Consider the following 16,639-nt stretch of genomic DNA (forward strand, 5'->3'; position numbering starts at 1 on the left):
TAAAATAAAATAAAATAAAATAAAATAAAATAAAATAAAATAAGGCATGGACAACCATGCCTGGCTTATGTGCTCCTTTTTAATGCCCCACTCCCACTGTTTCTGTGGACAAAACCCAGTTCCTGGGCATGCCAGGCAAGCACTCTACAACTGACTATATTCTACCTTCTATACCTGTTACAACTCTAAATATCCCAAGGCCAGGGTGTACAGACATACAAAAGTCCCAATCTTCATTATGAAAATTGGGTATGCTCCCAGCAAAGGGCTTGTTCCTGTGGTACATACTTGTTCACATGGTAACTTTCTGCAAGGAGCCTTGGCATGTCTGAGCCTGTCTACAGTGATGCTTAGGCTGCTGATAGATCACATGGAGACAGAGATGTGACTCACATTTGAAGAATGTCTATGTCATATGCACGGAAGGCTGCACTGGGAAGAAATAAGTAGGTTGAGTGGAATTTGGGATACACATTAACCAGCTGTAAAATCCAAGAGTCTAAATGATGTTTAAGTCCCAAACAGCCCTCAGGAGACCTGGCCCCCAAAACAGGGCCAAAGACATGCATGATATTTTAGGTCCAGAAGGATAGAGAAGGCTGAGAAGATGCACTGGTCCTGTTCTTGAGTCCTTATACTTTCCCTATGTAGTCAACATAACCTTCTCAGATTTATAAAAAAGATCTCATTATTTGCCAGGCATTGCGGACACAGATAAAAGGGTTTCAGCCTAAGGGTGACAATGACAAACAAATAAGGCAACCCAGTCTGCTTGGCATTGATTGATAGGTCTGCAGAACATGTGAGGGCAGAGGAGGATAAAGACACAGCATAATAGACAAGTCACTGAGGAAAATTCAATGTAGGAGCCTAGGGAATGGTAAGAAACCAAGAGCTAGGGAAAGAGTAGGGAGGAAGACCTTAGATTACCTTGCCCCTTGGCCTGCTTCCTCATATCCCAAAGTGGAGTCCATAACCGGAACCCCGCCACAACCTTCCAAAATGTCCATGATTTTACTGATTCTCTCCCTATCCAGCTCCCTCCTACTCTCTAGCTAAGTAAACAGGTACGCTCAAATAGTAGATTATATTATGGGATATAACACTACCCATTATACTATCTTTTCCTTTGTTTTGTTTGAGAGAGGGTCTTGCTATGTCACCCTATCTGGCCTGGAACTTGCAGTGATCCTCTTCTCCTTGCCTCTTGAGTACGAGAATTATAAGCATGTGTCATCATAGCCAGCCCATCACACTTTATTTAAAAAGGAGGGACATCTAGGGAGTACCTCAATTGACAGAGTATTTGCTTCACAAACTTGAGGACCTTAGTTTGATCTGTAAAAACTACATAAAAATGCTGGGCATAGTGGTACTATGCACATATAATTCCTGCACTGAACAGGTCGAGATAGAAGGATCCCTGAGGCTCTCTGGCCAGTTAGTCTAGCCTACTTGGTGAGCTCCAGGTTGATGAGAGTCTCTGTATAAAAGGCAGTGGATGATACTCCTGAGAATGACACCCAAGGTTGTTATCTTGCCTCTGTATACAAGCATATACACCTTCACACACAGGAACACGCATATGGATATGCACACACCCATGAACACTAAAAACAAACAATTTTATTACATGATGTTGGGCTTCACCCAGAGTCACTGACCTAGAGCCTCACACATGGAAAAAAGTGTTCTGCCACTGAATTCCTAGCCCTCCCTATATGATTCCAGTCTGTTAAACTTAGCTTATATTTCCACAGAGATTTTAGTTACATGAGAATTTTACTTATATGATATAATGGTAAGTGAAAAAGTAAAATGCAAAATTGTATACAAAGATACAAAACTGTATGGAGCTGGAGAGATGGCTCAACAGTTAAGAGCACTGGCTGTTCTTCTAGAGGACCTGGGTTCAATTCCCAGCAACCACACTGCAGTTACAGCCTATAACTCCAGTTCCAGGGAATCTGACATCCTCACATAGACATACATGCAGGCAAAATACCAATGTACATGAGGTAAAAATAAACGATTAAACAAAACAAAACACACAGACTTGGTGTGGAAGTGTAAGCCTATAAGCTCAACACTAAGGAGGCAGGAGCATAAGCCTGAGGCCAGCCTAGACAAAACTCTTTGTCATAAAGTAAAACTATATAGAAGTCAGGAATGGTGGCATATGCCTGTAACCTCACAGCTCTTAAAAGGTATAAACATATTTTTTTCAAGATTATCTTCAACTACATAAAGCAGGTTTGAGGCAAACCCCTCCCTACAAGAGACCCTGTCTCAAAATCTAAAAGAACCCTGTATACAAAGTTGAACATATTCTATGATTAGAAGAGGTGAAACCATATAAGAAAAAAATGACAAAAATATTACCCATGGTGGTCTCAGAAAAGTTGAATTATAATAAAAATTCTTAAGCTTTAAAAAGAAATTTGGTATGCTAAAGAGTTGTTTTAACTACTAAAATACTGGCTGTTCCTTTAGAGCCAGAGGTTCAATCCCCAGCACCCACATACAGCCTCAGAGGATCCTGTGCTTTTTCTTCTGACCTCTGAAGGCACTGCAAACAAGTGGTACACAGACATACATGTGGGCAAACACTCATACACATAAAATAAACTCTCAAAAATTTTTTTGAAACAGGATTTCACTATGGTAGCCCTGGCTGGCCTTGAACTCATAGAACTCCACATGTTTCTGCCTCCCAAGTGCTAGACTAAAAGATGTGTACTACCACACCTAGGGAAGTTTTTTAAAATTACATTTTGCTTGTTTTATGCATGTGTATGGGAGTCCATGCCATAGCATGCACAGCAAAGTCAGAAGACAACTTTTGGGAGCCAGTTCTTTCCTTTTACCACATGGGTGTGGAGGATTGAACTGAGGTCATCAGGAGTGGTGACAGATGCCTTTACCAGCTGTGTTAACTTGATGGCCAAAGGGCACCCCCACCCCACTCACTTGTACTTTCCACTTTGTCCACAGTAAATACTATATTTGAATTTTTTTGTTTATATTTATTTACTTAAGTTTGTACATGAGTGTGTGTGGGTACATTTGCCACAAGTGACTTATAGAGGTCAGCATTTTCTTCTTCCATCACAGGGGACCTGGGGTTTGGATCCAGGTCATAGCTTGGCAGCAGGCACCTTTACCCACTGATCCATCTTAACAGCCCACTTATTAATATTCAGAAAAATAAGGGAATTTGTTCAAAGTTCTGTATCTTTATATTTCAACAAAGGACAAAAAGGAAAGCAAGTAGACTAAGAATCATTCACATGAAACTGTAAGAATCATTCCCATGAAATTGTGAATAAATTTTAGAGCTTTTGTTGTTTGTTTTTTAAGGTAGGTCTATGTAGCCCTAGCTGGCCTGGAACTAACTAAATGAACCAGACTAAATCTAGTCTCTCATAGAGATCTGCCTGTCTAGGATTAAAAGCATGAGCTACTACATCAGGTAAAATCTTAGCACTTTAGACACACACCTCTGCATGCACAAAACTCCTATTACTGGCTAGAGTCCTGTCAACTTGACACAAGATAGAGTCATTTAAGGAGGAACCTCTTATAAGTACAACATTTTATTGGGGCTGGCTTACAGGTTCAGAGCTTCAGTCCATTATTATCAAGGTGGGGACATGGAAGCATCTAGGTAGGCATGGTGCAGGAGGAGCTGAGAAGTGTACATTTTCATCTGAAGGCTGCTAGAAGACTGGCTTCCAGGAAGCCAGGATGAGGGTCTTAAAGGCCACACCCACAGTGACACATCTACTCCAACAACCCACACCTCCTAATAGTGCCACTCCCTGGGCTGAGCATATACAAACCATCACACAGTCCTATGGGAAGTCTGTGGGACATTCCTTGATTATTAATTGATGTATGATGGCCTAGTCTGCTGGGGACAATGCCAACCCTGGACAAGCGGTCCTAGATAGTAAAAGAAAGCAGGCTGAACAAGCCAGTAAGCAGCGCTTCTCCACGGTTCCTGCCCTGCTTAAGTTCTTGCCCTGATTTCCCTCAGTGATGGATCATAGCCTCAGAGTTACAAACTGAAATAAAACCCTCCCTCCCCAAGTTGCTTTTGGTATGGCATTTATCACAGAAACCCTAACTAAGACATACCCATACACATATTTTTTAGATTAATTATATTAATTAATTATTGTGTTTTGTCTGCACATATGTCCTTGTACTGCATGTACATCTGGTGCCCAAGGAGGTCAAAAGAGAGTGTCAGATTCTCTAGGACTAGAGTTACAGATGGCTGTGAGCCACCATGTGAGTTCTGGGAATGAAGCCCAGGTCCTCTGCAAGATCAAGGGCTCCTAACTGCTGAGCCATCTCTCTGGCCCCAAAACATTTTTTTAATTGAAAGGAAAAAAATGGCTGGAGAATCGCTCAATGGAAGACAGTTTCACAGCGTGGAAGAGGCGCTCAGTATCCTGTGTTGTAAAATACATACATACATACATACATACAATTGTTTAAAAGACTTATTTATGTATGTGAGCACACTGTTGATCTCTTCAGACACACCAGAAGAGGGCATTGGATCCCATTACAGATGGCTGTGAGCCACCATGTGCTGGGAATTGAACTCAGGACCTCTGGAAGAGCAGTCAATACACTTAACCACTGAGCCATCTCTCCAGCCCATAAATAATAATTTTTTTAAAAGCACGGCACAGAGACATCTGATCCCCTGAGTGTGAATTTCAATTCTCACTTATTCTGTCATTTTGCCTAAGTTATCTCCCCTCCATGCTTGTCTGTAGAATGGGTCATTACCTCTATACAGAACAGTTGTCACAGTCTGACAGAAAACAGTAAGGAGGCTCCATCCAGGTAAGTATTCAGGAACAGTTCTGTTTATACTCCCCCACAGAGCAACAAAATCAGCAAGTGGTTACACTGCAAATATGTCAATACTTCCCTTTCTGAATGAGCATTCTTCCTTGAAGGCACCCTGGGTAACTGTCTATGCACTGACAGGAAATGTAATATGGAACAAAGTTTGACACAGAGAATTAAGATTTCTACCTAAAGTGTTAAAGTCAAGGGCATTTGTACTTCTTATCATAATGTCTGTTAACACTCTGCTAATCTTTTCTGTATAAATTATTTCATTTAATCTTCCCAGCCTGCCTTGAGGCAAGCACTACTACAACACTGCAACTCCTGGGATGTTAAATTGGGCTGAGTAGTTAGGTCACTCGCTCATGCCATGGTTGGTCACAGAGCCAGTCAGTGGCAAACCTTCACAACTCCAAGTCACATGCATAACAGATGGCACTCCAGCAACTTGTGCTCACATCTGTCCTAGCTTCCAGATGCATTAGTCAGAACGAGGCTTGGCACCCTGGGAGCACTTCATAAATGTGGATGGCTTGACAAAGCTGACGTCCAAGAGCATACAAACTGCACTACTAGATAACCTAATCTAGCCAACTAGAGTTTTGGAAAAATCAGTATTCTACATGAGCAGTGGTTGTTTTTGAGACCTAGAACGATTGTATAGCTGACTCAGCCCTTGTTCTTCAAGGAATATTGCTTCAGAAGGTTTTGGTAGGGGTGGGAGGTGCTAGGGATGGAACCCAGGGACTCGAAAATGTAGACAAGTACTCCCACTAAGCTACAATCTCAGCCTTAGTCCAGCCTCCGAACTAAAAAGGGGTAGGTACAGGGGACAGAAAAAAGGGATTTCATAGATCTACAACTAGAAAACAGTCCAGGCTGCCGCCTATGATTTATGACCTTTGTGTGTGTTTGTGTGCTCATACTCAAGACTGACTATGCAGCTTATTGTACTCTTGTAAGATCCAACTTACAAGTTCAACAGTGAACCTGACAGGGAGAGGATATTAAATAATGTATGGGAATGAATAATAGGATTTGGCAATTTTAACCCAAATCAATTTAGCTGGGCAATGTTGCACCAGAGGAAACCTCTTCACCATGGGAGAGATTCCAGGTAAGAGCTGTCACTTTCAAGTAAAACACAATATATTAAAAAAGCATTTAGGGGGCTGGAGAGATGGCTCAGCGGTTAAGAGCACTGACTGCTCTTCCAGAGGTCCTGAGTTCAATTCCCAGCAACCACATGGTGGCTTACAACCATCTGTAATAAGATCCGTGCCCTCTTCTGGTGTGTCTGAAGACAGCTACAGTGTGCTCATATAAATAAATAAATCTTAAAAAAAAAAAAAAAGCATTTATCCCCAAGGGCTTGGACTGAGGCTCATCTTCCCTACTCACTCAGCTAGTGCCCCTCACCTGCAAACAGTGATAACTATGCCTGCCCTCCTTTGTTACAAGAAAAGTCTATAAAATAAGGGAGTGTTATGCAAGTCAGTAGAACTTCATTAATTTAGATTTTCCCTGGGTTGAGCTAAAGGCGTCTAAAATACTTTAAACTATTAAAGAAGAATGAGTAGGGTTGACAAGAATTAGCCAACTAAGGAGAAGACTCTCTAAGAGTTTAATACCACACAGCAAATACCTGACAAAATAATGATCGCATTTTTTTTTCAATAGTAGTTCTTGAGGAACTGTGATCAAAAACAATAAAGTCAGAGAAGAGGAAACAGATCAAGTTGGTAACATGCTTGCTTTGTGAGTATGAGGATCCAGGTTCAATCCCCAGAAATACTCTCCCTAATCACCCCCCACCACCACCACCCAGAGAAAGCTAGGCATGATGCCATGTGGAGGCAAGAAAGACAAATCCCAGGGCACACTGGCTCCCAACTTTGTCTACATGGTAAATCACAGGTCAATGACTCTGTCTCAAAGAAAACAAATAATGGCAGCTGAGGAGTGGTGCCTGATGTTGCCCTCTGACCTTCAAACATACATGTATCTGAGCACCTGAGCACACAGGCATATACACACATATACAAAATAATGCCACACATCACTTGGAAAGTCTATAACAACAACATAACAACAACTTACAAATCAGGCTTGCACCCTAAACCTCCGAAATCACTGTTGTTTACTGTCCTATAGAGTCTATGGCCAAGTCAGAACTTAACTGTTACATCGCAGTAACAAATTTCTTCACACAGCAATGCATCTTGAACCATTTACATATTCAAAGAACTGTCTATCTGTACAGGCCCACTACACCCATGTCATCAGGTACTTCTGAAGAACAGCTGGTGGAGTGGGAACAACCTATCAGCTGCTACAGATATCACCACAGGAATCAACCTGGCAGCTGGTTCTAGAATAGAACTAATAACCAATAACCAAAGAAATGCCACTTCTGTGTGTCCCTTGGAGGACAAGGCTCAACACTCAAGTATTAGGTATGCATCAACAAAATGGAGAGGTGGGCCCATGTCATATCCAGATGTGAAGCAGCAGCAGGGTCTGAGTGGAAAGTGAAAAGTCCTGGAGAGAAACAGGGATAATGCTAAATGACTAAGACGGCAATATTACTAGATGTATTTTAGTATGACTTAAAGAAGAAGAAGAAAAAGCTGGGGCTAGGCATGCGGCTTAGTTAGAAGTGCTTGGGGTAGCCCTGGCATTGCATAAACCAAGAATGGTGGTATATGTCTATAATCCCAGCACTCAGGGAAATGCTTATATTTCCATATAAAGTTACATATTTTATGAATAGAAAATACCGGAAACAACCAAATTCATAAAGACAGACAGGATACTAGAAGTTACTAGGAAGGAGAACACTGCAGTTGCTGCTCAATGAGCACAGGGCTTCTATGTGAGGTGACTAAGCTTTAGAGATATAAAGTGATAGCTGTCATATAATATTACAAAGGTACTTAATAGCAATAATTTAGATACCTCAAAGCAATTAAAATGGTTACATTTTATATATATTTTACCACAACTCAAAAGAGTTTTTGTTTTGTTTTCTTTTTAATCTGTTTTTAGGATTGGAGATATGGCTCAGGAGTTAAGAGCACACTATTTTTGCAACAAAACATCTGGGTTCAGTTCCCAGCATCCATGGTGGGTGGATCACAACCAACCACCTGTAACTCCAGCCCCAGAGGGAAGTGCACACGTGTGCGAAGACACATACACACACACACACACACACACACACACAATTTATTATTGTTAATGAATAATAAAAAGAAATCTTTTTAAAAAGAAAACTGTTAGATGTAGTGGAGCATACCTGTAATCCCAGCATTTGGCAGATGTAGGCAGAAGTATAACGAGTTCAAGGCCATCCTTGGCTATGAGGCCCCATCTCAAAACAAACAAACAAACAAACAAACAAACATCTGTTATTATAACAAACCCAAACCACAGTCCTACCCTACTGATTGCATGCTGATTGGTTATCACAGCCACTATGTCTGTGTTTACCGACTTAAGTGACCAACTTAAGTGAATGGTAGAGGAAATGGAAATTCATTCAGACATTACAACTAATGCTTACAAAAAAACCTGGCAAGAACACAAAGACATTAACATTAATATGTTAACAGGCTACCTGTAGTCCCAGCTACTTGGGAGACTGCAGCAGGAAGATCCATTGAGGTCAGGAATTTGAGACTAGTCTAGGCAACCTAGTAAGACCCAATCTCAAAAAACAATAAGGAAAAAAGTGTACATGAACTATGTATACCAACAGGTTCAACCATAAAAATGTACCCAAGGGTGAGTTGGGGAGACAGCTAAACAGGTAAAAGCCTTTGCCAAATAAGCACTACAACCCAAGTTTGAATCCCTAGAACCCGAGGAAGATCAGACACTGTAAAGAAAGTGTCCAAAATCCTAGCGCTCTTACAGGGAGGTGGGAGGCAAAGAGGAGGATTTCTGAAAACTCAAGGGCCACCTAGCCTGACATAGATGGTGAAAAACAAGCAAGGTGTTAAGAAGAGAGCTGACACAAGGATGTCCTCTGATCTCCACATGCACACTTGGCATGTACACTTTCTCACAGGCAGACAGACAGACAGACAGACAGGCACCCACACATGCACCAGCCCTGTACACAGTGACAAGAAACAAGGAATTAAGAGCAACTGTAACAAAGGTTCTCTCGAGTTAATACAGAGATGGCAGGGTGGCTAAGAGGGATACTTTTCTAAAATTTCCAAAGAAAGTAATCTTTAACAATTTAAAAGACTGGAGTATTTGTTTTAATATTCAAAATTGTGCAGCTGAACATTGTTGGCACATGTCTTTAATCCCAGTACTTGGGAGGCAGAGGCAGGTGGATCTCTATGAGTTCAAGGCCAGCCTAGTCCACAGAGCTAGTTCTAGGGACAACCAAGGCTACACAAAGAAACCCTGTCTCAAAGGAAAAAAAAGAAAAAGAAAAGAAATATTCAAGATGACGTGGTTAGGGCCAAAGGCTATGGAGTCAGAAGCAGTGTGGTGAGCCACCAGTTCTGCAACCCTAAGCCTACACTCAAAGTACTCTACAATGTCATGTACCCCTCCCTCTGTGACAGAAAAGCACTGAGGATCTCCACATGCTCTTACCTCATCTTGGATGATACTGTTTTCAGGGTACAAGTAGTACCCCTTTTGCGGGAACATGGTTGCTCACATCAGCAGTGGTTGGGGTTATGCTAACTCTGCATGATCAGCAGTCTAAAACGGGCAAGTTATTGTGTGCTTTAGCTTGTCTTAATCCAGTTCCATTCAGCTAAGGAAGTTATTGGCATGTCCCATTGAGCCATTCAACTCATTCTGAGTTACTTCTAGGGATCTCGGGGACCCTAGAAACACCCTGAATATTTACTTCCCAAATTGTACATGTGAACAAATAACCCAATTACAGAATGAGAAAAGAAACTGCATGAATATTCTCTCAATAAGATATACAGATGAGCAGGTCCAAGAGACAGCTTAGCAGCTAAAGGTGCTTGCTGTCAAGCCTGACAACTTGAGTTCAGTCCCCATATATCCAAATGGTAGGAGAGAACTGACTCTTTCAAGTTATCTTCTGACCTCCACACATGCATTGTGGCCCATGTACAGACACAAACAAAAACAAACAAATAAATGAAACATAAAAAACTTACAAGATGTACAGATGATGTCAAGCACACCAAAATATGCTCAATACCGTCAGTCATGAGGGAAATGTAAATCAATAACATGAGATATGACTGTATGTATCTATGTATGTATGTATGTATGTATGTATGTTTGTTTGTTTTGTTGGGTTAGTTGGTTTTGAGATTTTGAAACAGGGATTCACTATGTAGTTTTGGCTGCCCTGAAACTCAAAAGACTAGACTGGCCTCTAGAAATCCACCTGACTCTGTCTCCCAAGTGCTGGGATTATTATTTAGATTTAGTTCCACGTTTAGAAATGTAAAGTCAGGATGGGAAGATGGCTCAGTGGTAAGTGCTGCGGCATAAGCATTAGGATCTGAGTTCAGATTCCCAGCACACAGGTAAAAGTTGGACCCTGCAACACATTATCTGTAACCTTAGCCCTGAGGACTGGGAGAAGAGACAGGTAGATCCTGGGAGCGTGCTGGCCAGCCAGCCCTGCTAGGCAAAATGAGCAACCCTGGCTCAAAAAAAAAGTATATAAATCAGAAAGCAAACAAATGCCTGTACACACATGCACAGCCTCCCTCAAACACAAGAAATTTAAAGCCAGACAAGCATGATACATCCTGCCATCTTAGCACTTGGACAAGAAGATCAACACAGATTTGAGATCAGCCTAAATGGGGGTGTGGGCAGGGCTGTCATTCTCAGCTCTGAGGCTATGCAAAAAACAGCCCATAGGGTTAGATTTGGCCTATAAGCCAAAGTTTCTGGTCAGATTCTGCCAATTCATTTTTAAATTAAGAATACAGAGCTGGGCTTAGTGGTGCACACCTTTAATTCTGTCGCTAGCAAGGCAGAGATAAGCAGATCTTTATGAATTTGAGGCTAGCCTGGTCTACAAAGAGAGTTCCAGGACAGCCAGGGTTGTTGTATGAAAAACACACACAAAAACAAAGCAAAACAAAACAAAAACAAAAATAACCCTACGTGGGAGCGTACATCAGTAATCCCAGTACCTGGCAGGCTGAAGCAGGAGAGAAAGTTTGAAGCCTCCCTGGACACTACAAAGCAAGGCCCCGTGTTAAGGACTGGAAAAAAAAAAAAAAGGTTTCATACCAAATAAGTCCAGTAACGACAAGCAAGCAAAACACTGTATTATGCTAGCTTATTATAAAGCCCGAATTTTTATTGTGAGAACTGTCAGTGCCTTTGATATGGTACTTGCATTAAAACACTGAGAAAGGATAAACTTATTTTTACAATCAAATCTTTTTCACAGGTCAGTAGAATACACACATCAATCAAGTATCCCTTTAAAAGAAACATCCAAATTAATAAGTTTTAAAAATCCAACAAATTAGGAGCATTCTCCTCACCACTGAGATGACAGCGGAGTCTAGGGTCATTCCACTTTGAATGTTAGGTAACAACTGAATGATCATTTCACACCGACATAAACAACAGGAAAACAGGCAGGAACTTTTGGTTCAATCCCAACCTTTTGTTTTGTGGAGGAAGTGTCAGCAGAATTGGGTCATAATATGGAATCTTTGCTTCTCTAGACAACATAAGCATTCTTAAATACTCTAACAGGAGATGGAAACGTGATCTACTTGATGTCTGGGTAAGTGCAAAATACGGAAATCTAATGTTAGATTAGAAAACTACAGGTATGCATGTCAGGTCATAAAGATTAGTCATATATGCTGGATGGATAGCTAGCTTACAGACTGAAGACATTCTCTCACATCTATACACACACTGCTAGAGAAAGAGTTAAAGTTCAGTTTATAAACCAGGGAGAAGACTGACCCAAACAACTGCAATTAGCCGTCCATTCTGTAATCAGAGTCCACTGGCAAGCAGAGCCTTGGGGAACACAAGCAATCCCAGTTATTTGGGAGACTAAGGCAGGAAGACCAGGAGTTTGAAGTCACTCTGGGCTACATAATGAAAAGGAAGAGAGTGATGAAGGGAGGGAGGAAGAGAGACAGAGACAAAGGCAGAGACAGAGAAAGAGACAGAGACACAGACACAGACAAGACAGAGACTGACTTTCTAAATTGTTCTCAGCCTGGGCTGAGTGTTAGAGTGAGACCCTGACTTAAAATAAATTTTAAAAAAATTAAAGGCAACAAAAAAGTTACTAAGTAACCAATGTAATGGACCCCTGTTTATTAATACAACATACATTTCAGATACTTTTTATCAGATAAGTCATTCCAAAGTCCGTGAAAAGAAGGATGGGGAACTGTGACAACCAGGAAAAGATTACATAAGATCAAGTGTGCTGGCCTTATTGACAGGAGATACAGACTAGGGAGGAGAGCTTGAGAAAGGAAGACAAAGAAATGTCACATTCAACAGGCATAATGGTACTAAGTAACGTGTGATCTAGCACTCTGAGACTGAAGCAGGAGGATCAGAAGTTCAAGGCCAACTTGAACTACAAAAGGAGCTTGAGGACAGCCTGAGATCCTTAAGACCCTGTCTCAAGACAACAAAAGAAGTGTCACATACACTCTGAAGACAGAGTTATCAATGTAAAGACAGAGTCAAAATAAATACTCAGAGTAAGAGACTTTCGAATTGGAAAGGACCTCCTTCTGTATACTTCCTTTCACAAGGAGTCACTCAATCCTATCAATGGTCACCTCTGATAATTCTTCCGTTAAATTCTTAATAGCAAGTACACATTTGTCTTCCCTAGAACCCACCTATTAATCCTAGCTGAACCTCTTTCAGCTGCAAAGATTAAGCGGGAGCCCTCTTTGCCTCAACCCCCCCCCACACACACACACACAACCCTCCCATCCCGCGCCAGCTTTTAAAGATATTCTCCTCCAGCGTTCTTTCCTAAACTAGATGTTTCAAAGAATCGAACCGACTCCAGCTGCCTAGAATCGAATACCGCACTCACAGCGGGACGGCATTTCAGATGAACAGGCTTCAAACACTAGTAGGTACAGGACTCCCGAGGAGAACGTTCAAATGGTTTCCTAGGATCCAAACCCAGATTCGAAACAAGCTTTCGGAAAAGTCCAGGGCTGTGGAGCCGGCACCCGGGAGGACTTCAGAGCAGGTGCTGTGAAGGGCCATGCTTTGAGAAGCCGTGCCCGGTTATACAAGTGTGGAAACTAGGTTCAGTGAGGTAAAGGACTTGGCCTAGAACGCACAATTAGCTGCCGGTAAGCGAACGCAAGTCCAGGTCTCCTACGCTCCACCTCAACTCTGTTCACCACACTCCTCCTCTCCCCACTCAGCCAAATCACTACCCAGCTGAGAGACAGTCCCGCCCCCGAGGCTAACAGGGAGTCAGGACGAGCCCCTGTCTGGAAAGGAGCTTGTGCGCACCCTTCCTTTTTCCGGGGCCTTAGTTTGCCCAATCGGTACCCAAGGATGCCAGTCTGACCTTTCTTCTGGACAGAGCCAGACTGTCTCTCGGCCCTTGGTTTCAGGTGCCTCAGACCCTGAGCCCGGAAAGGGGGTTCCCATGCCTCCCGGACCCGCCGCCCCAGCTCGTTACGTACTTGCCGCCGTAGAGCGAGCGCCAGCGACGCCACCAGTCCGTTCCCCTGTCCCACAGTGGACAAGCCAGTCCTAGACACAAGTCAGTCAGAAAGATTGAGCCTCCGACCCCTCCTACCCGGACCTTGGTCACCTGACAAGGAGCCGCCTCTATTAGAGCAACTTCCGGTTACAGCCGGAAAAGGCTGGTGTGCAGCGCTGCTCTCCGGCCCAGGCGCGGAGTTCGTAAGTTCCGCCCCGGGACAGGAAGGGGAGGGTTCCTGGGCTTTTGGTAGTGTTTCCTGGAGCTAGAAGAGGAGGGAAGGGAGCTCAGTGGATGGGCGTGCCTGCGTGAGGACATGGGAGTAAACGTGTGTGTGTGTGTACACGCCAGTTAATCACATCATTCAATCGGGTGGTGGATCAGAATTTCAATGTCGTTTTCGAAGCGGGCTTGGGAAACATGAGACCGTGTCGCAAAAATTCTGGGCGGAAAGGGCTTCCTTGATGAAAAAGCCAGTTCCAGAAATACCAACTTGGGATGCCTTGTACTAGAATGTAAGGACAGTGGTTGTTCTGTTTTATTTAAAAAAGAAGAGGCTAGGATATGTTTTGGTTGAGGCGCGGTATGATGAGGTGGAAAAGGTGCCTCGAGCAGGCCCAGGCTGAAGCATCCCTTCCCCCTGAGCCATACTACGGTTATAGTATGGACTAGAGTTAATTCAGGGAATGGGAAAGGTGTAGAGGAAGAGAGGGGGGCGGTGGGGGGAGAGGAGAGGCCGGCCGGTAACACGTGGAGGCGGGGAGGGGGAAGGAGAGAAAGAGGTCAGGGAGAGGAGGGGTCACCGGCCCTTGGCCCTTTTATAGAAAGCTGGCTGTTACTTCCGGAGCGCGTCACTCGGTCGAGTTGCGGTGCTCGCTCGAGTCCCGGCGTCCCTTTTCGTGTAGCACATCTCCCTTCATCAGCCCTGGCACCATGGCTGTGTTCGTCGTTCTCCTGTCCTTTCTGGTGCCGGGTGCTTTAGGGAATGAATTTAGCATATTAAGATCGCCAGGGTCTGTTGTTTTCCGAAATGGAAATTGGCCTATACCAGGAGATCGAATCCCAGATGTAGCCGCACTGTTCATGGGCTTCTCCGTGAAGGAAGACCTGTCTTGGCCAGGGCTTGCCGTGAGTAACCTATTCCACCGGCCACGGGCTACCATTATGGTGATGGTGAAGGGGGTGGATAAACTGGCTCTCCCCACAGGCAGCGTCATTTCCTACCCTTTGGAGAATGCAGTTCCTTTTAGTCTTGACAATGTTGCAAATTCCATTCACTCCTTATTTTCGGAGGAAACTCCTGTGGTTTTGCAGTTGGCTCCCAGTGAGGAGAGAGTGTATATGGTGGGGAAAGCAAACTCGGTGTTTGAAGACCTTTCAGTCACATTGCGGCAGCTCCTTAATCGCCTGTTTCAAGAAAACTCCGTTCTCAACTCTCTTCCCCTCAATTCTCTGAGTAGGAATAATGAAGTTGACCTGCTCTTTCTTTCTGAACTGCAAGTGCTACGTGATATTTCAAGTTTGTTGTCTCGTCATAAGCATCTAGCCAAGGATCATTCTCCTGACTTGTATTCACTGGAGCTGGCAGGTTTGGATGAACTTGGGAAGCGTTATGGGGAAGACTCTGAACAATTCAGGGATGCTTCTAGGATTCTTGTTGATGCTCTCCAAAAGTTTGCAGATGACATGTACAGTCTCTATGGTGGGAATGCAGTGGTAGAATTAGTGACTGTCAAATCCTTCGACACATCCCTTGTGAGGAAGTCAAGGACCATCCTTGAGACAAAACAAGAGAACCCCCAAAGTCCCTATAACCTCGCGTATAAGTATAATTTGGAGTATTCAGTGGTTTTCAACTTGGCACTGTGGATTATGATCGGCGTGGCCTTGGCTGTGATAATCACGTCTTACAACATTTGGAATATGGATCCTGGATATGATAGCATCATCTACAGGATGACAAACCAGAAGATTCGAATGGATTGAATTTTCCTTATGCTAGACTTAGACAACAGGTTTGGTAATTGGCTGTTTTGTTAAAGTATATCTTTTAGTGTTGTTTAAAGTAGACAGTATACCTTAAATTTACTAAAAAACATAGATTTTGTTCTCTATTTTGTGTGTGCCTATTGTTTCTTTAGAGTGATTTATAGTGTTGAGAAGTTGAATTGTGATATAGATTCCATAATATGCTCAAATATAGTTGACATAGCCATTTAATAATGTAATTTCATTTCATTTAATATATGTGGAAATACACACTGAAAGAAATGTAAACCACTTAGAATAGTTGTGTTATCCGTGTTGGAGAATTCATGGGTTTCTTAGAGAAGCTTTCAAATGCTTGAGTTCCTTGCACAGGCTGCCTAGTTCAGCTGTTATTCACTATGAACTGTTTGTAAATGTCTTGATCTGATGTAAATATCTCTGAGACAGGAGGAAATATGTTAATTAAGAGCAGCCCAAAAAAATACTGGTTATGCTTATACAATCGCTTAGTTCTGCAAGTGAATATGACTGGCAAGCTAGCTGTTTTTAATCTCTTCTGCAAGTTTGGTGATCCGTGTGGTTTAGTAGAGGTATTAAAAATATTAAAAATACTATGTTGATTTCAGAAGAGACTAACTTTGTGAAATATAGATGCTTGTAACTAGATATATAAAAACAAATCTGTGGGGGATACCTTGAAGCATGAATATAAACTATTTTTATTTCTGTAACTCTCCCCCTGTGAAGTTACTCTGGTTTGTGTGTGGTACGGCTTCAATCTGTAGACTATTAAGTGGAAGTGGATAATTGCTACTGTTCATGTGGAAATGGACCAATATCTATATAGAGTGACAAATAAAGTTAATGATTCAAAAAAAGAAAGCTGGCTGTTGCCAGGTAACTGAGGTGGCGCCTAGAAGGACCGCTAACAGTGGTGATGAATGGGAATGTGTAAGATGACACCGGAGCTTTCCTGACGACCCACTAGCCAAATCTGTAAATTTTCAGTATCAAGATAATAAAGATAGAGTATCACAAATTAGAACCCATGAGATGGTCCAGCAGGTAAAGATGCTTGCTGCC

The 16,639-nt window shown here is 42.6% G+C and overlaps 1 protein-coding gene and 1 pseudogene across 1 annotated transcript in view; one reads left to right on the forward strand and one right to left on the reverse strand.

Moving 5' to 3' along the window:
- The window catches only part of Rnf185 (ring finger protein 185), a 36,885-nt gene extending 23,212 nt beyond the window's left edge, over nucleotides 1-13,673 (reverse strand). The window contains exon 1 of the mRNA XM_028758188.1: nucleotides 13,548-13,673. The gene's annotated coding sequence lies outside the window, so the exon portion shown is untranslated. The remainder of the gene's footprint in view (nucleotides 1-13,547) is intronic.
- Nucleotides 13,674-14,423: 750 nt separating this feature from the next.
- On the forward strand, nucleotides 14,424-16,438 carry LOC114613034 (annotated as a pseudogene).
- The last annotated feature ends 201 nt before the right edge of the window (nucleotides 16,439-16,639 follow it).

The sequence above is a fragment of the Grammomys surdaster genome, unplaced genomic scaffold (assembly GCF_004785775.1).
Source record: "Grammomys surdaster isolate TR1022 unplaced genomic scaffold, NIH_TR_1.0 126187, whole genome shotgun sequence".
Taxonomy (NCBI): Eukaryota; Metazoa; Chordata; class Mammalia; order Rodentia; family Muridae; genus Grammomys; species Grammomys surdaster.